Below are 20,953 nucleotides of genomic sequence, written 5' to 3'. Positions count from 1 at the left end.
CTTTGAGAGATTACCGTTCTTTCTTTTTATCCTTTTGAAGTTACTGCAATGGTAAGCATGAAAGATGAGAACTAAGGCTTGCAGCATCACTGATGAAAATTCAATGTTTAGAGGACACTTTGAAGTTTTTCTGGTACTAAGCCTGGTTACTAATCAAAAGGACTGAGTTTCTAAAACATTTTCTCAAAAGTAGTCCCTTTATACTTTGTTTATTAATTTTCTTATTGTAGTGAAATATTATTACTTTACACTGGAGAAGTTAAAAGTTGGGTAAATAATATATCTAAAGATGGAGAGGAAGATAGATGGTATCAATTCATTCTAGTGGTAAGAGGCACAGTTACATTCCATAAAGAAACTAGTATTTACAAACCAAAGCATGCTTTAAATACCTACTCATGCCAGAGATTTAAATAAGCATATAAATAGACCTCTAAGACCTGCACTGTTGTCTAGCAGGAATTTTATCTATTTGCAGTGAAAATTCAATCAATTAAGGGATCTAAGGCTCTGAAAAATAGACAATTCAAGGACTTAAAAACAAGCAAAGGAAACCAAATAAATAAAATCTTAATCCGTGAGTCAAATGCAGAAGTAAAAGAGTCCAGTACATTCAATTAAATTAATATCTTTCACTTCAACATTTATGGAGTTTTCCTGATTAGTATCCACTAGTTATCAACATATCTCCAAAACCTACACAAAAGGAAAATTTGTTATGAATGACAATAATTATTCTCTCCTTTTTCCAAATGGAACAGATTTCTTTTAAGCAAGGCACCATGTAGCCACGTAGGCTCTATTTTAGACTTACGTAAATACCACCTACGGTTTTATGCACATATAAGGGTGTTTCAAGAAACTCCAGGCAATTCTTCACTTAGAAAAAGAAAATGTATGCTAAACATCTGTTACTAAGTTAGTCAAGTTAGCGTCATTTGAAATTAGGAGATGATCATTTCCTAGAAATAATATTATGGGTGGTAGGTAAGTTCCCCAGAGAACACACAAATATCAATTTAGTTCTAGGCTCTGGAGTAAGGGCTTTATGCTGTATAACATAAAAATGAAAAGCTTCTGTCCCCCATATTCTGGTTTAGTATTCTTCAGTTTCTTTGTCCTTATTTACACCTTAACCTTTCCTGACAACCCCCTCTAGGCATGCAAAGAATATACATTGCCTCAATCGACCATAACATATCTTGTACCTGAGGCAGAGTAGTTTAGGTATTAACTACCAAAAAATAACTACATTTTAAAATCACATGCAACCTTTCTCCCAGTCATACCATTTATTTTTTCAGTGTAACTGGTATCACCTCCATGTTGGAAGCAATGCAGTCATAGAAGGGAACAAAAGTCTTGTGTGCAATAGACATAACCTGGAATCTAGCTTTGCTGTTTGCCAGTGCTGCAACCTTAAACTGTGATATTTGGGGATCTCCTTGAGATTCTCATATTACCTTGAAGAACTCTGGTGATGATGAAGGAGAGCTCAGCATTCCTTCCCTTTCCTCTCAATATGTTGCATTTCAAGTATATGGGATTTATGGCTTTCTTATAATCAGCTAAAGTAAATTACACTTTTAAAGCTGATGCTTATTAACTAATAAAATGGAGGACAAATAACATGCCAGGCACCATGCTTTATATAAATTTCTGGTAGGGTAACAAAATGAAATGATAACAAAGGAAAATCAGGCAGTATGACGATGACTGCCTGGGAAATTGTCTTCCCCCCTTCCTACCCAGCACCCCTGCTTCATGTCCCAAATTTTCTTCCTAAAGATAATCTTGCTTTCCTATCTTCTCTTGTCCTTTACTTTTGATTTCTAAAATGTAAGATTTTTATAACTGATGTCAGCAGCAACAGCTGAGATTTTCACCACGGGGCAAAAATGGGAAAAAAATTATCATTTGTAAGTGCTGCATTTTACCATGATAAACTGCTTTGGAGACTTTTTTAAAATATCAAATGAACCCTAAAACTATTGGACAGAGCTATTTGACACTTACACCTAAGGGAGACCCACTAAAGATTAAAATCCTTCTTAGAATATATCACTCATTTTAAAATTGGCTGCATTTAAATAAAAACCTGATGTAGTGCTTTGCTTTCAAGTTGGCATAGTACAACAAACTGAGACCCATTCTGTCTCTCCTTTCTTATTAAAGGTAAAATTGATCTTCTTATCTCTTTTATGCTCTACTTTTCCCTTTTCCACCAAACATAAGTCCATGAGTGACTAGCAAGACCTTATGATTTTTAGTGTAAAGCATGAAGCTCTAGAACAGGACTGATACTTGTACAACAGTGTTTCCTAGTGCACTACTGCTTCTTGTCCCCAGGGCAACCCCAGAACACAGGCTCCAACTCTGTTTACTCCAACTCTGTGTACTGCGTTTACTGGGAAAAACTTGACCAGATTCACACACCTCTCATTCATTCATCCATTTAAATAAATATTTATTTACTTGCTCTTACATGCCAAATACATAGACCCTTTTCTTATAGTGGTAACAGTTTAGTTGAAGAGATAGCTTTTAATCCAATAATGACAAGAACACAGATTACGTTTCAGATATGAGAAATGTTTAATGGAGATGGACAAGATGCTAAGGTATGGCAATTTGACTTGGTCAGGGAAGGAGGGAGTGATGCTGGATTTAATTATCACTCAAATCAGCCTCCCTGAAAATTTGAAGGCTAGGGTTTTTCAAGAATCATTTGGCAAGCAGGGGGCTAGGGAATGGGTGCTACTAATTGGTTGGGGATACAAACATAGGGGTGTGGAAAATGGTCTTCGTGCACTAAGTCCACTTCTGGGTGGAAGCCACAGAGGAGTTGCTGGTCTAGGCAGGACCATTTCGTTATTTGAAATGCAAAAGCCTGAAAAGACATCTTAAAAAGCCAATCTTAGTTTCTACAATAGTAATGGTATTTACAGGAGCAATTGGGAAAGTTATAAATCTTGTGACCTGCAGTATAATGGCTGGTAATCATTTAATTACACCTACATCTTAGCAGAAAATTCAGGCCCCTCTCATCCTTTTAACCTGGTGGACTTTCATTAGATTTATAGAAGCAGTTTTGTTCTGGTAAGGGCTATTCTCTTTTAAACAACAAACTAAATTTTTCCAAAGTTCTTTGTCTTACAGCCGAGAAAATCAAGAATGCGACATGCCAAGGGTGAGGTTAGAGCAGCAGTTTAATAAGCAAAAGAAAGAGAGAAAGCTCTCTGCCGCAGAGAGTGGTCCCAGGAAAGGGTTGCCATTTTACAGTTGAATACAGAGGCTTTTATAAGAAACCAATGAGGGCTGGGCATCTAATTTGCATAAAGTGCTAATTTCTGGTAGCTCCACTCTGTCCTCCTAGTGTGCATGCAAGCCCTTACCTTGAGTTACTCCATATTGCTTTTTTCTCCTTACTGCACGTGTGTCACGGGATGGAATTTCCCACCGCAGACATGTCTGGGCAAGTCAGCTGTGTGGCCTGTCTTATCTATGCAGTGTGGCCATGTCTTAGGCAAGCCTTCCTATGCAAGTTCCCTTATTTATGCCTGCAGGCTGTTCTTTTGTTTGAAAGAACTCAACCGAGGACCCACCCTAACTGACTGCCTGACTAATTTCTCCCTCTGTGAGGGAGAAAGGATTTCTGGCCTATGCCATTTACTGACAGAGGAAATATTAAAAGAGGATCTGGTTTAGGGGAAGGAGCATAGATTGTTTTAGTCATTGAAATTGCAATGCCTTTAAGTCTTTCAAAAAGAGATGTCAAAAAGGAAAGTGGGTATCTTTTCAACTAGAATATTTCTAAAAAGAGAAGTGAGTTTAAGAGAACTATATGGACCCATTAAGATCTGAATAATTTCTGGTTTACTTCAAGGATGTTCCTAAAAATGTTTTAAATAATACATGGACAATTAATCATTTTTTAATTTTTATTTATTGTATAATTGACCAATAAAAATGTAATATTTATCATGTACAACATGATGTATTCAAATATATCTGTACATTGTAGAATGGCTAAATTGAGTTAATTAACATAGGCATTATCTCACTTTTTTTTTATGCTGAGAATACTTAAAATCTACTCCTAGCAATTTTCAAGAATACAAAACATTGTTATTAACTGTAGTCACTCTTGAACTTTTTCTTATTCATTCACTTATTTAGCTAATATTTTTGAAACCACTTCTATGTACTAGGCTCCGTATTAGGCATTGGGGATATTATACTCAATGGTACATTGTCCCTGCTCTAAACTCTCTTCAACAAGTATTTCTGGAATGCATACACTGCACTAGGCGTCAATGTCAGCATTAAGCTATAGCAGTAAACAAAAGCAACAAGGTGCCTGCCTTTGTGGAGCTTACATAGAATAGAGTTGATAATAAACCAACAGATAACAACATGATAAGTTTACCATAGATAATCACAAATATTGACAAGGAATCTACCACTCAATATCTAAAAAAAGAAGCTGAACTTATTATTTATTCAGGCAAGGGAGAACTGGTTTTGCAAGACACAATTTATAAGCAAAGAAGGTAAACTATATAGGGTTTTGGCAAAGTGTGGAGTTTAAATGCTGGAGTATTGACTTTAGCTATGTAAATATGTTCACTGACTGGCTGACTGGCTGACCCTTAGGAATCTATTCACTGGACTAAAGCTATTGCTGATTATCTGATTTTCAGAAATTATGTAAAGAAGATGTTTCCGATTGTCTTTCAGAAGTGTGTGTACTTTTGTAATCAATCATTGATTGTTTAAACAGGTTTAATACTAGTTTTGATTGTTACTCATTTGATTGTTAATGCAAGGAGTGAACAATCAATTCTTTCCTAGAAGGATGAGTATTTTACATCCTCAAACCCGTGAAAAAGTAACTCAGCGTAACAAAATAGAAATAGAACTGCTATTACATTTTAGCATAGACCAGAAAGAAGAAAGCAAGACTTAAGAATATTTAGAAAAAGAGTGTACCAGGCAGATACAAAAGTAAATGCAGGGCAGGCGTGGTGGCTCACGCCTGTAATCCCAGCACTTTGAGAGGCCAAGGGGGACGGCTTGCCTGAGCTCAGGAGTTCTCGACCAGCCGAGAAACAAGGTGAAACTCCAACTCTGCTAAAATACAAAAAATTAACCGGGCATGGCAGTGTGCACCTGTAGTCCCAGCTACTCGGGAGGCTGAGGTAGAAGAATTGTTTGAACCCGGGAGGCCGAGATTGCAGTGAGCTGAGATCGTGCCACTGCACTCCAGCCTGGGCAACAGAGCAAGACTCCGTCTCCAAAAAAAAAAAAAGAAGCAAATTCAAAGGCTCTGAGTCAAGAGCAACTGGGCAAGTTTGAGAAGCACAGGAAGCCAGTATGGAGTACAATAAACAAGAGAGAGAGAAAAATGAACTGCTGTAGGAAAAGTAGCCAGGGGCTAAATCACATACAGTCTTGCAAGGCAAGGTTAGGAAGAGGAACTGACAAAACTTGGCATTTCGTTAGATATGGAATGTAAAGGATTTTAAGAACTCTAATATAAAAAATCAGTTCATTCCAATTTTTGTCATTAGAAACTGAAGGTATGGCCATGACACTCATAAGAACAGGTTCAAGTCAGTGTTACAGGTGCTACAATAAAAAGAATGTACCACAAAGGCACAAAAAAAGGAAGCATTCAATACCATTTAAGGTGGAAGGTTAGTACCCCTAGAGAGTAGCTAACAAATAACCCATGAGTTGAATATGTGTCTCACATGCTAGGTGGGGTCAAAGCTAGGAAGTGTTTGGCTGGGAGAATATTCCAAGCCAAGAGCACAGCACAAACAAAGGCACGGAAGAGATAGAAATACAGTAGTCAGAATGAGGAATGAAGAGGCTGCATAAGATCAGAATGTGCTTAGTGAGATCAGACTCTCTTAGGCTAGGCCACATTGTCCCACTCAGCTGTGCCCCAGGTATCCTCCAAGTAATGGTGCTAGATCACGATTAAACTAATATTTTCTTCTGAATTTATGTACTTTGTCTGTATTTGGCCAAAGCATCTTCTAGAGGTTTTGGAAATTGTTTAGAAACTGTATTGAAACTCAGAAACTGAATCTGAGCAAATCGACAAGTATTAAGGAGGAACAAAACAATATCTTTCCGAAGCCATAATATCTGGAAGGAAGGATGGTAAAACTTGTTAGATAAATCAGACTTCCCTACAAAAGAGAGGTTTGGATAGATGATATGAAGAATTCAGGTTATAGCCCAGACAGGTTGCACACTGAAATTCTAATTCATTTGAGCCTTAATTAGAGGTTTATGGACATATTATTTTTAGATTTGTTGTATTTTATTTTCAAAATGAAAACAAACAGAAAATAACATAAACGTTTACTACTTCGTAATTTACTCTTACACCTGTTTTGTAAGTTTTATATTATTGTTTCTTTAATTGCTAAAATAAGGGGAAATGAAATTATTGTTTATCATATTTTGACTTTTCAAATTAAGCATTTTTTTATTCTATACACTTTGACTTTTATCATTTCTCCTTACATTGTGTTTTGCTCTTCTTAGAAGAAAAAATTATTTTTAATAAAATTTCTCTAAATAAGTATAGATGGATTTTGTCTATTTCTTATGCTGTGAAATTTTTGCCATTAAAAATAGGTGGGAATTGTACTTAGTGACATGTATTGTGCTTCATTCTAACTGTCTAGGGATTAAATTTAGGCATCTCATATTTAAATAATTTGAATTAAATAATTTAAGGAATCTATAATATATTTTAAAAAGAAAAAAATTTTCATTAAAAAGTGTGTTAAAGAAATGGAAAAAACCATAGTAGCTTTTGCTGACTGAGTCTCTATTTTATGACTGTCTGCCAAGTATCATTATCAGCATTATTGAAAATGCATTTCAAGGCATTTTTGATTTAATTATAAATATATTATTTTTAAAAAACAATTACAATGGAACTATAAGAGATTTCAAATATTAAAATTTGATATTTTGCCCGAAACAAAATTAAAACACAAGACCATTTGTTTCACAAGTATATAAAGCCTAGCGTTAATGAGCATTATGAGACACTGGGCTAGACTTCTTACATACATTGCTCATCTGATTCCAGTGCCACACATTATAAGCCCAAAGGTACAGATAAAAAAAAATCAATGTTCAGGAAGGTTAAGTAATTTGCCAGATTTTACAAAACTGTTAGCTTTTTGTCAACCTTCCAGAATGAAGAATATGAGTGGGCAGGAAATGGCACAATGAAATAACTTTTAAAATAAAATAAAATGAGAATCCAAAAAACTAGGGGAGAGGTGCTTTTATTCCTTTAAGACCTGAATTAATAATAGTCTCATCAATATTATGTGCTCTTTCTATTTAGAAAGGTAACATATAAACAACTTTAAATCTTTCATCCCCTAGTAGTATATGTGCGGTGTTATTCTATGGATATCTTTGTGCTTTTATTCCACATAATAGATGAAGTAGCCAATGTGTAAACCTGAAAAAATACCTTTGAGAAAAAGTTTACATTATATTGGGGCGATTAATAAAAAAACTTTATTAAACATAAAAGATTTGGAAAATATTTTCCAATATCAATAAATCATAAAAGCGGTTTTGGGCTACAATTTCATTGTCTCTTCAATATTAATTTTAGCTTAACCAAATAATAAAATAAAATAAAATGTCAGTATTCATTTTGGCACCTATATTATATTCTTAAGTACATTGAATGTTTTAAACTATATCATATTTTTAATTACGTTGAAAGCTAGCTGCGGAAAATACATAGAAAGACTAATAGAGAATTAAACAGTTCTTACTTTTTAAAATCCAGTTACATATGCCTAGGTAATATACACGTTTAATAAGTCTTTCATGCTGCAGATGGCAGCAACACTTCACATTATGATGGCATTGCTTCGCTACACCAGCAGAATCTTGAAAATACAAATTTCTATTGAGTATTCATTTTGTTCTTTCTGTAATCTGGGAAATAAAACACATCAATTTTGTATGTAGAAGGGGAAAATTTGATGTTATGTTTTTAATAAACTGAGAAACATTATATTTGTTAATGTATTATACATATGATGAAAGTTTAGTAATTACTATTTTTAATGAGCAGACTGAATTGATGGACAATTTCCATCAATTTAGTGAATGCATATATTCCTATTTTTCTAAGGAAACTGAGTAACATTGGCTTATCAAATAGTTAAATAAAAGCACCATAAAATCAAGCATATAATTGAAAGTAGAGTCCTAACTCTGATTTTCTATTTGTCATTTAAGAGCTAAACCATCAGCACACAAAATCTAAAATAATTTAAAGTTATACAGAAAACCCACTCATTTTTGGTCATTTGTATGTTGCAGCTTGATCACCTTCAGAGGAAATTTATAGGCCAAGCCAAGACACATCCATGGATTCAAGTCCCAGTTTGGTGACTCAAGGTCATTGAGCAAGTGTGAGTAGGTCTAACAATGGATACAAATGCCCCACCATTTTAAATAGGCTTTTAAGATAACAAGGTGATAAGAACACAAAATCATAATACATATTCTATCTAGAGTTAGGGTCAGGGGTCAGAAGCAGGGAAAAGCAATATAAATGTAGAAAAATCAACTTATCCTATGTTGACTTTTAACCCAGGCTAAACGTTTAAATAACATAGCTATTTTTAAAAAATGTCCATACCCAGACCTCATTCTGTACCAATTAAGTCAAAATCCCTAAGAGTATCTTTTAAGTCACTTAATTCTTTTTTTTAAAAAAATAGTAATTCTAATGTACAACCAGTGTCATAAACAACTTCTTTCCTAATGCTGACAAAATAGTATAACTTTTATTTTTAAGTCTGGATCCAAAATTTGGCTTTCAAAAGCTTTAGTAATCAGTGTCTGGCTTAATTGTATAGACTTTCTTTTAGCCTGAGCCTTTATATTATAGTACTGTAATGCCCCTCTGGAATCCCATTATAGATCTCTAGCCTATTATCTTTAAGCAATAATAACAATGATATCATCTTATTTTTTAGAATTCTTTAGAGTATTTCAAAGCACTTCCACACATATGAATGGCCTGCACTGGACCTCACAAGAAAACAGAGGGTTTCAATTGTACATAACATCAGAGGTGACCAGGTACAACCTCCATATATTGAAAACTTAGAAAATGATAAATATAAAAATTAAATTACTTTGTTTTACTTTGTGCCCACAAGTCTTTTTACTATACAAGAGTATATGCAAAAAGACTATACATAAATATATAAAATGCTCAACATGGTAAATTGTTTAATAAATTATGATTCACATATAGAATGGAGTTCTGTTTTCTTAGAATGAGATTTTTAGATGATAAAATACAGAGAGATAGACAGGATGGAAATTATAATATAGCTGGTAAAGGAAAAGCATTTACTTTGCATGTGTGCAGAACTATGATTCAATTCTTGTAAAATTAAAAAATAATTACATGTAACGTGTGTGTGTGAGAGAGAGAGAGAGAAAGAGGGAGAGAGAAGTGGAAAAGATTAAATTTCCTAATTGCTACAGCAGAAGCACAGGTATGCAAATCACCTAAAAGCCATTTTGATTTTTTTAAGATACACATTTAAAAGAATGCCAGCCAGGATATAGATCTACTCTAAGGTATTTCAAATTAGTAGCTCACCTTTCAAAACCATGAGATAACTTTTTTGATCAACAGAAATATTGTGAAGATTTGAGAGAAGTATTAAGCTCCTAGATCTAACTCTGGGGAACCCGTATGATTGTGACCAAATTCAGAACAACACATATTTTTTGTGGAAAATAAGTTCTTCCCAAGGGCTGTTCATAAATTTAACTTAGTCAGACAACCTTAATGAGCGAGGTTATTCTGGCCTACAAAACACAGCTGGGAGAAATAGACATGCAATCATAAATAGGAATATTGTCTTCCTGATTTTTGGCAGCCAAGTCCCAGAAGCACAGTTACTGGCTCTCCCAGCCTCTCAGTACAAATAAGAACTACAGGAACTAAGACAGTTTGGTTCTTAGTAGAAATTAAAAAAAAAAATGGCAAGCACAGTCCAGAAATATAATGATGCTTACTCTATATGGAAAGTTAATTTATGATAAAAGTATGTTTTCAAAGGAAGAAGTCAATAAATAAATGAATATTTATTCATTGAATAATCATTCAATAAACTTTGGTAAGGAAAACCTTAGTCAGTATGGAGCCACTTTTGTTTAGCTAGTGCATTTCCAAACTCCTTTTGTCCATATCAATCTCAGAGGCTAAATGTGCAGTCTGTGTGTGTGATAGAGAGAGAAAGAAAGACAGAAAGGAATATGAAAATGTTATGTTCCTTATTTGCTACAGCAGAAGCATAGGTACGCAATCATTTAAAAGCCATGTAAGATGTTTTTGATATATGTTTAAAAGCATGATAGCCAGTCCTTGTATCTAGGGGCCCCATGTAGTCAGGTATTGTCAATGAGACATAACCATAACTCTATTAGGACTTTTAGTAAAGCATTTACTTTTCTGTATAAAGGGGAAGATGTTGCTGGCTCTATTTTTCTCATTACTTCTTCTTCCACGGAACACAATGTGATTCCTGAAAATAGAGCATTGATCTTGTGTGAATAAGTCAACAAGCCAATACTCTAAAGGTGTAACCAAAAAAACATAGAAGGAACGCAGGTCTTTGATGATATGATGAAATTGTTTTCCCTGTCCTGGACTACCTACCTCCAAAATTCTTAGCTCAGACCATTAAAGGTGTTATTGCTTAAGTCACAAGTGTTCAGGTACACTGTAACATGAAGCTGAAAATATTGTTATCTAATATGACCATTTAGAAAAATTAAAATATGATTTTAGGCCACACACAAATATAAATCTAGATATAAAAATAGAGAAATAAAATTCAATATTTTCTTCTTATGCAATAAATTAAAAAACTAAGGCAAATGAAAACTAAGACAATTGAAAAGAAGCTTACAATATAAAAGAAGACATAGTGCTTATCCATAATGAGGAAAGAGCTTCTGCAAATACATGAGACAAATATACTGAAAGAAAATAGGAAAAGCACAGGAACATAAAAATCACTAAAAGAAAGTATTAATGGCCAGTAAAAATAAAATTATGTTCAAATTCCCTATTAAAGAAATGAATCAGAATAGAAGATTCAAAAATCTGAATTATCCATTGTTATCAAAGATTCAAGAAAGTACATACTCTTGGCAGTAAGGTAAATTGATATAACTAATCAGGAGAGAAAATTTGCTTCAAGTGCATTTATTTTAAATGTATATTTTAGTCGAGTAAGCAACTTTGCCTATAGATTTGCTAAGTAATCACAAAAGCTTCCAAAGATGTGTCAAGGTGCTTGCTGCAACATCGTTTTGACATTCTCAGTAAAATAAATGAAGACATACTAATGTTCACCAATGGTGACTTGGTTAATAAATTATTGTTCAAACATAGAATGGAATTGTCTTCTCTCAAAAATGAGATAGATTGGTAGCCAAGCAGATGGGGGCAGAAGGGAAGGAAGCAGGGATGAAAATTATCTGTAATATTGTTGGTAAAGGAAAAACAAGCCCTTTTCAGAGCACGTGAACTCTGAAATGAAACTGAATGAAATGAAATAATTCATTTAAAATATTAATAAACAAAAATAAGGTTGTTTTTTTTTTGAGAAGGAATCTCGCTCTTTCACCCAGGCTGGAGTGCAGTGGCGCAATCTCGGCTCACTGCAGGCTCCGCCCCCCGGGGTTCACGCCATTCTCCTGCTTCAGCCTCTCCGAGTAGCTGGGACTACAGGCGCCCGCCACCTCGCCTGGCTAATTTTTTGTATTTTTAGTAGAGACGGGGTTTCACCGTGGTCTCGATCTCCTAACCTCGTGATCTGCCCGCCTCGGCCTCCCAAAGTGCTGGGATTACAGGCGTGAGCCACCGCACCCGGCCAACAAAAATAATTACATGTACACTAAATAGGGCATTCTAAAATTTAAAAATCTAGAATACATACCAAAATATTGACAGTAATCATTTCAATGTAGGGTCAGGCATAACAGGGGGAATTAAATACTACTTTAAATAATTCTGTGTTTTTAATTTTTTGAACAATGAACCCATTTAATATATAGATATAAAAGTACATATAAGCACACACACGGCTCATACACACACAATTGTTAAAGTACAACTATTTTTAAAAACCATTATCCAGATTTGCCTCATAAGGAAAAACTTGTGATATTTGAATTCATAGGAAAAAAAGTTAAGAATAAAATTTTTTAAAATAATATCTTTCTTTTCTACATGACTACTGTCAACCTTTCTTTTCACTTGTTTCTAAATGAACCCATCTTTGATACATATCTATTTCATTTTTTCATGGATTTGTTTGTCAGAATGTCCAACTCATAAAGATGTATAACTTTTCCTGGGATTTATCACACTACCCAACACATTTGAATCTCAGCTGTTAGTATTTTATTTCACAAAATTCAGTGGTGATTTGATTTGATATGGCATCAATCCAACATGAGTACTCAAAGTGGGAAAGATATATTCATCCTTTTTTAAAAGTTTTTTAAATCGTTATTTTTTATGGATATGTTGTAGGTGTATAATTTATGAGGATGTATGGGTCCTTTCATCAAAATATATACTCTGAAATTACTTGGTACCTAATTTACCATCAATGCATACTATAATACTTTCATTACTAGTTTATTTTACAGCATGTAAGTGCAGTAAGAAGAGAAGTTGAGAAGGTAGAATTCATTTCTTAATGTATCGGTCTTGAGGTGCTTCTGGAACATCAAAGTCCAGAAAATTTGCAAGTACCTGCCAGGAGAATGCCCTAGCTTAAAGTTTTGAACTTAGAAATTTAAACCATGAGTGCATGACATAAAACCTTGAAGCTATATAGCAGGAAAAGATAAGTGTCAAAAGTGGAAGAAAGCCTTGGGACACCATACTTTGAAGAATAGAAGAATCCACAAGGGATGGAGCAAAACTGCCTGGTCTCCAGGAAAAACAAAAGTCTGATGGTTTAGAAATTAAGAGAGGAGAGATTTCTATAAAGTGGGCAGTGATTAACCAGGCTAAATGCTACAGCGAGTTAACAAAATGATAGGATTTAGTTATTTTCTTTGGATTTAGATCTTAGAATATTATTAGGCCTTGGAGAAGGCCGTTTAAATTTATTTTGTTGAGGGTCCTAATTTAATGCATCCTGGCAAAATGAAAAGCAAGAAAGCAGATAAAATGGATGACTTTTAAAAATGTAACAAAAATAACTTGGAATTAACATAAAAAGGTAATAACAACCACGATGATCTGGGAGAGGGTAGTACTGCCAGGTCCTAATGAAGCAGGGACTATTTTATTTTGCTGCAGAGGAATTACTGGAAATATAAGCAAAGCCCAGAGAATAATAATATTAAAACAGCTTAATAAACCTGTTATTCTGGTAAGACTGAGGTACTTATTGCAGAATCAAAAGCCTGAACATTATGTTAATCATGAGTTAAAAGATTAAGCTCAGATATAATTTTTCTGGAGTTATAGAAAAAACACAAAGAAAAATAAAGAATTAGATAAAGAATTAGAGCTTCTAACTTTCAATAAATTCTTCTATATGGGTTGCATGCAAACCCAGATATCATGGTTCTATATTAGATTTTAGAAAATATAATTTATCAATTAAAGTTAGCAGTTAAAATTTTAATTATGTAGAACCTAATTATAGAATTAGAAAATAATTTAGAACAGAATGTAGTCTGGATATCTACATATTATATTTACATTAAAATTGTATCTGTCATTCTAAGGGAAGAAATTATTTCTTCTTGTGTGTTCACAACTGTCACTATCTTATTCCTAAACCTGCTTATTCTCCCTGACACTAGCCTCTCCATCCTACAGTCCATTCTCCATATAATTGCTAGATTAATCTTTTTTTTTTTTTTTTTTTTTTTGAGATGGAGTCTCCTCTGTCACCAGGCTGGAGCGCAGTGGTGTGATTTCAGCTCACTGCAACCTCCACCTTCCAGGTTCAAGTGATTCTCCTGCCTCAGCCTCCCAAGTTGCTGGGACTAAACTTTTGTGTTTTTTGTTGTTGTTGTTGTTGTTGTTGTTGTTTGTATTTTAGTACAGATGGGGTTTCACCATGCTGGCCAGGATGGTCTCCATCTCCTGACCTGATGACCCGCCCTCCTTGGCCTCCCAAAGTGCTGGGATTACAGGCGTAAGCCACCGCACCTGGCCTAGATTGATCTTTTAAAACCAAGTGTCTGAAAGTGCCTTTTAAAGTTCAAAGTGGCGCAGTGAAAAAACTTGTCTCTCCTCTCTCCAAAGTCCACAATACAATTATAGCAAATGCAAATGCTGATAGACAAAACAACCTCTCAAATTTACCTCATAAATTTGCATGTCATCCTTGTGCAGGGGCCATGCTAATCTTCTCTGTATCATTCAATTTTGGTATATGTGCTGCCAAAACAAGCACAGGATATTTTTTAAAACATATTCATAAATTCTAGGCTGAAGTTCCAAGGCATATTGGAACACTGATGGATCAAGGAATATGTGAGCCTATCATTCAGATTAAATGTGTACACGTGAACAGTCTATGATGGAGAAAAGTCCTTATCCCAGGGAGCAATACCATGCAAGGTGGGAGTATGAAGAACAACTAAAAACAGAGTTAATTGAAAGTCTGTCTAATGAAATATGCTAGTCAGGTGTCCCACACCAACCTCACTGCTAGCCTCTTCCTTATCTCAGTGAATGCTAAGCCTAAGCAGCCCAGCATTATACTTTCAGGAACCCAAATTAGTACTCTTATTGAATCTTAATTAATTGCACAGGGAGAACTAAGGTTTTGAAGTTTCTGGAATGGCTTCCCATGCCAAAGGATGACGCTCTCCTCATTTTAGCATCCAAAGAGTGATCTCCTCATCTGCTCACCCTAATTGTGATAAGCACTGTCTCTACCTTGGTTCCCAATTCTAGCCCTACTAGTGGGAGAGACCTAGTAGAAAAATGGACACATACAACAGAGAAAAATAACAAGAGTCATCAGTCTTCCATTCTTAAATATAAGTGAACTAAGAACCACTACATACATGAAGCATAGAAAACCAAGACAACCGAAAACTTGCTGACCAATGAAGAAACAAATGTAAATTAAAAAACATAAAAAAATTTTAAAAATAAAATTCTACTGTATTTTGAGGAATTTGAAAAATTAATACATCCATTAAGGAAGAACAAGAGGGTCTGAAAAATAAATAAGAGGAAATGTAAATTACACATGCAATATAAACATATTACTACGTTCCTGGAACGGCTATGATTTAGTATAATAATCCAAAGAAAATTTTCATTTTCTATTTGAATTAAGAGTTTTCACTCCCTTTCCAGGAAATATTTTAACATAAGTTCTAATAAGAAGCATAATCCACACATTTTAAATATTATGTCTTTTAATTCTCAAAAGAAGGTAAATATCAGCAATAAAGACATCACCAACCAAAACAAGAAAAAGTAGTCAAAACATGTAGATTTCACATAAACAAATGTATAATCAGTTGCCGACTGTTTTGCTTACATATACTTAATAAATGCACCAGTCACTGTGCACTTTGGCACAAGAATTAGGAGCCAGATTTGTGTATTGGTAAAATAAAATAAAACAGAAGCTTAATTTTTTGTTTGATTTCATAACACTATAAAAGAAAGAAAAGAAAAATTGTAAATGTATAATCCACATGAATGATTCACCAACTGTCACAAGTAATTGACAAACTGCTAGTTGTTTTCTTAGATATTAGTATTACTTTTCTGAAAGAAATAAAAATTCTGTCAAATCTATATATATTATAAAACATTTCCAGCTATAGGAAATTAATGTTATTTCCTTCTTACCCACAGTCTTTAATAACCACTATGAATGAACTATTCAACTTTTCCATGAGATGAATGTACAAAAACATTATTGTATTGCTTTGTATTATAAATAACATAGATTTTGCAAAAATAAATACCATAAGTAAAGTAGAATGGATTTTTTAAAACATGCATTCAATAATTATAAAAAGATTCACAGTGACTCACTCTTAAAGTAAACTCTTTGCTATGACTTATGATTCTTTTTCATTGTGGGAGGTAAAACATATTTCAACTCTTGATATTCAACTTTTAATTCTATCCCTTTGCTCTCACAAAATAGGGTCCACCATGTGCATTTATGAATGCAACAGACATTTATATAGGCACATCATTCACTGTATTTATGCCTGGTTGTGGCTTCCAGAGAATACCAAAATGTAAATATCTTTGCAAGATGGAATGTTTCAGTTATTCAAACTGCAAATTGAACAGCTGTGAGGGATGAGGAATTATCAAAAATCACCACACAGGATGCAGATTTTAATTCCTGCCCTTCACACATATATGCACAATTACAAGAACAAGAAAACAAAAACAAACCTGCACATGTATTAGCCTACGAGAGAGGGAGGCAGTGAAACCTCAATGTTAAAAAGTTGAAATATGAGTATAACACCTTTCAAATTCAATTCTGAAGCAAAAAGAATGACATCTTAATTTTAAATCTCAGCCTGACTAACTTTATTCAAATTTAACTATGCTTGAGGCACTCTGATTTTCCTGCATTCATTTATGCTTTTCCCTCTCCCTTAGTACATTTTTTTTCTATTTTTCTACCTGTCCGAATGCTCTTCATATTTAGTTTTTGTTTTTATTTTTGAGGCAGGATCTCACTCTGTCACCCATGCTGGAGGGCAGTTGTATGATTACAGTTTATTGCAGCCCTGAATTCTGGGCTTAAGAAATCTTCCCACCTCATCCTCCTTGAATAGCTGAGACCATAGACACATGCCAGTATGCCCCGCTAATTTTTTTGTTTTTTTTTTTAGAAATGGGATCTCAGTATCTTGCTCACGCTGGTCTCAAACTCCTGTCCTCAAATGATTCTCACTAAGCCTTGCAAAGTGCTGAAAAGGCATGAGCCACCATGCCTGATTTACTTTATCTTTTAATGTCAACACAGTTTCTGCCTCAAAATTATTCTCTAATTTTTGTCCAGTGTGTGTTACTTTCTCCATTTACTTCATGCAAAAAAAAAAAAACTGTAATGGTAAGTTTATTATGAAATTACCATATTCTACTGTGTATTACAGCTATTTACTTTGTGTCTCTGATGCACTTTCTTTATTAGACTGTGAGCTCGTTCTGGGCAGAACAATTTTTGTGTCTGTTCTCCATGGTGTCAAGAACACTGTGCTTTGGATATAATTAATTTCCATAAACATCAATTTTATTGTATACCAGATGAAAAATTTAAGCAGATATTTGTAATATCTAAGACTTGACTAATATTCATCATTGAAATTTCAAAATGGAGAGTATAGCAATCATCCATTACAACCTTCCATGTAAAATGAATGAACAAACAAACAGGAGTTTTATGTAATCACAAGCTCAGGTAACTGCCTAGAAAGCCAAACATTCACCAAGATGAATTGACAGAAATGTATGTCCATAACATAGGGGTAGCTATGGCACTGCATGTGTCAATAATTGAAATGGTTTGGCTGTATCCCCACCCAAATTTTACCTTTAATTGTAATAATTTTCATGTGTCAAGGGTGGGGCCAGGTGGAGATAATTGAAAAATGGGTTCAGTTTCCCTCATACTGTTCTTCTGGTAGTGAGTAAGTCTCATGACTTATAAATAGAAGTACCCCTGCACAAGCTCTCTTTCTTGCCACCATGTAAGACGTCCCTTTGCTCTTCTTTAATCTTCTGCCATGATTGTGAGGCCTCCCCAGTCATGTGGAACAGTGAGTCCATTAAACCTCTTTTCCTTTATAAATTTCCTTTATACCAGTCTCAGGTATGTCTTTATTAGCAGCATCAGAATAGACTGATAAATAAATTGGTACAGGATAGTGGGGTGCTGCTGTAAAGATACCCAAAAATGTGGAAGTGACTTTGGAACTGGATAATACGCAAGGATTGGAATAGTTTGGAGGGCTCCAAAGAAGACACGAAAATGTGGGAAAGTTTACAACCTCCTAGAGACTTGTCGAATGGCTTTGACCAAAATGATGATAGTGATATGGGCAATAAGGTCCAGGCTGATGTGGCCTCAGATGGAGGTGAGAAACTTGTTGGAACTGGAGCAAAGGTGACTCTCGCTATGTTTTAGCAAAGAGACTGGTGGCATCTTGCCCCTGCCCTAGAGATCTGTGGAACTTTGAACTTGAGAGAAATGATTTAGGCCAACTGGTAGAAGAAATTTCTAAGCAGCAAAGTGTTAAAGAGGTGACTTGAGCACTGTTAAAAGCATTTGGTTTTATGTGCTCACAAAGATATGGTTTGGAATTGAAACTTATGTTTAAAAAAGAAGTAGATCATAAAAGTTCAGAACATTTGCAGCCTGACAATGTGATAGAAAACAAATACCCATTTTCTGAGGAGAAATTCAAGCCAGCTGCAGAAATTCTCATACATAACAAGGAGCCAAATGTTAATCACCAAGACAATGGGAAAAATGTCTACAGGGCAGTAAAAAGGCCTTCACGGCAGCCCTTCCCATCACAAACTGGGAGACCTAGGATGAAGGAATGGTTTCCATAGGCCAGGGCAGGGCCTTGCTGCTTTATGCAGTCTCAGGACTTGGTTCCCTGCATCCCAGCTGTGGCTAAAAGGGGCCAATGTACAGCTCAGGCTGTTGCTTCAGAGGATGCAAGCCCCAAGTCTTGGTGGCTTACACGCAGTGTTGGGCCTGCAGGTACATGGAAGTGAGAATTGAAGTTTGGGAACCTCCATTTAGATTTCAGAGGATGTATATAAATGCCTGGGTGTTGAGGTGGAAGTCAGCTGCGAGAGTGGAGCCCTCACTGCCAGGGCAATGTGGAAGGGAAATGTGGGGTGGGAGCCCCCACACAGCATCCCCACTGGGGCACTGCCTAGTGGAGCTGTGAGAAGAGGGCCACTGTCCTCCAGACCTCAGAATGATAGATCCACTGACAGCTTGCACCAAGCACCTGGAAAAGCTGCAGTCAGTCAAAGCTAGCCCAGGAAAGCAGCGGTGGGGAGGGGGCGGCTTTACCCTGCAAAGCCACAAGGACAGAGTTCCCAAGACTGTGGGAACCCACCTCTTGCATCAGTATAACCTGGATATGAGACACGGAGTCAAAGGGGATCATTTTGGAACTTTCAGATTGTACTGCCTCACTGGATTTCAGACTTGTGTGGGGCCTGTAACCTCTATGTTTTGGCCAATTTCTGCCATTTAAAATGCATGTAATTACCCAATGCCTGTACCCCCATTGTATCCAGGAAGTAGCTAACTTGCTTTTGATTTTACAGGCTCATAGGCAGAGGGACTTGCCTTGTCTCAGATGAGACTCTGGACTGTGGACTTTTGAGTTAATGCTGAAATAAGACGTTGGGTGACTGTTGGGAAGCATGATTGGTTTTGAAATGTGAGAACATGAGATGTTGGAGGGGCTGGGGCAGAATGATATGGTTTGGCAGTGTTCCCACCCAAATCTCATCTTGAATTATACTAGTCTCCAGGTGTCAAGGGCGGGGCCGGGTGGAGATAATTGAATCACGGGGGTGGTTCCCCCATATTGTTCTCATGGTAGTGAATAAGTCTCATGAGATCTGATGGTTTCATAAACGAAAGTTCCCCTGCACAATGTATCTTGGCCACCACCATGTAAGATGTGCCTTTGCTCTTCCTTTGTCTTCTGCCATAATTGTGAGGCCTCCCCAGCCATGTGGAACTGTGAGTCCATCAAACCTCTTTCCTTTATAAATTACCTAGTCTCAGTTAGGCCTTTATTAACAGTGTGAGAACAGACTAATACAATGATATTACATCTTGGATGTTACAAACACTATTATTATTTTTACTTCAGTAGTAAAATATCTAAACTGTAGTTTTAGAATTTGGAACACATAAATATAACATATATTATAAAATATAAAATGGGTTTGGGCAATATTAAAACACGAGTGTCACCCAGTAACTTAAAAACAAAATCTTAAGATGTATTAACTGCCAAATTTTATGTCGACTCAATAGATAAACAGGTTATTCATTGGTTGACACATGGGAGGACTAAATAATACATATTCACTATTCTGATGATATTTCTAGGAGACAAAAAAGAAACTGGTAATAGAACATAAAAAATGTTCTGTGGAGAAATTAAATAGTTAAAGAACAAAAAGAAACCTCTACAAATTTTGGAAATACCTCAAAAAATTGTATTTTAAACAAATCACCATATAGTGTGGAAAATTGATGGGCAAGCCCTGCTGCTGAGATATGTTATTTTACTTCCTCTGGCATAAATATAAATATACTATCTGAAAATCCCCAGACATTTAAGAAAGACCTCAGAAAAACAAAAATCAAAACATAAAAGAAACAGAGACATTGCGAGTAGCAAGAAAAAAATTGGGGAAAAATCTCAATTAATAAGATAATTAATATCTTGTGGAATATAAAAAAAATCTACCTAACAAGGATAAGAAACTTTTTTTTTTTTTTGAGACAGAGTCTCACTCTGTTGCCAGACTGGAGTGCAGTGTCACGATCGTCGCTCACTGCAACCTCCAGCTCCTGGGTTCAAGCCATTCTCCTGCCTCAGCCTCCCAAGTAGCTAGTACTACAGGTGCATGCCACCATGCCCAGCTAATTTTTGTATTTTTATTAGAGAACAGGGTTTCACCATGTTGGCCAGGATGATCTTGATCTCTTGACCTCGTGATCTGCCCACCTCGGCCTTCCAAAGTGCTGGGATTACAGGCGTGAGCCACTGTGCCTGGCCAAAACTATTTTTTAAAAGGATATTTGGGGGAGGCAGGAGGAGTTGAAAATAGGAT

The 20,953-nt window shown here is 35.4% G+C and overlaps 1 protein-coding gene and 1 non-coding gene across 2 annotated transcripts in view; one reads left to right on the top strand and one right to left on the bottom strand.

Moving 5' to 3' along the window:
- The window catches only part of PLSCR5 (phospholipid scramblase family member 5), a 30,736-nt gene extending 21,518 nt beyond the window's left edge, over positions 1 to 9,218 (top strand). Inside the window, exon 8 of the mRNA XM_032172247.2 lies at positions 9,048 to 9,218. The gene's annotated coding sequence lies outside the window, so the exon portion shown is untranslated. The remainder of the gene's footprint in view (positions 1 to 9,047) is intronic.
- A 5,200-nt stretch (positions 9,219 to 14,418) lies between these two features.
- LOC116481410 (U6 spliceosomal RNA) lies at positions 14,419 to 14,528 on the bottom strand. Its single transcript, XR_004251564.1, has one exon. It is a non-coding gene; the product is annotated as a U6 spliceosomal RNA (small nuclear RNA).
- Between the last annotated feature and the right edge of the window lie 6,425 nt (positions 14,529 to 20,953).

Source organism: Hylobates moloch, unplaced genomic scaffold, assembly GCF_009828535.3.
Source record: "Hylobates moloch isolate HMO894 unplaced genomic scaffold, HMol_V3 SCAFFOLD_13, whole genome shotgun sequence".
Taxonomy (NCBI): domain Eukaryota; kingdom Metazoa; phylum Chordata; class Mammalia; order Primates; family Hylobatidae; genus Hylobates; species Hylobates moloch.
The sequence above is the reverse complement of the archived record's forward strand: the minus strand, read 5'-3'. Positions and strand labels throughout refer to the sequence as shown.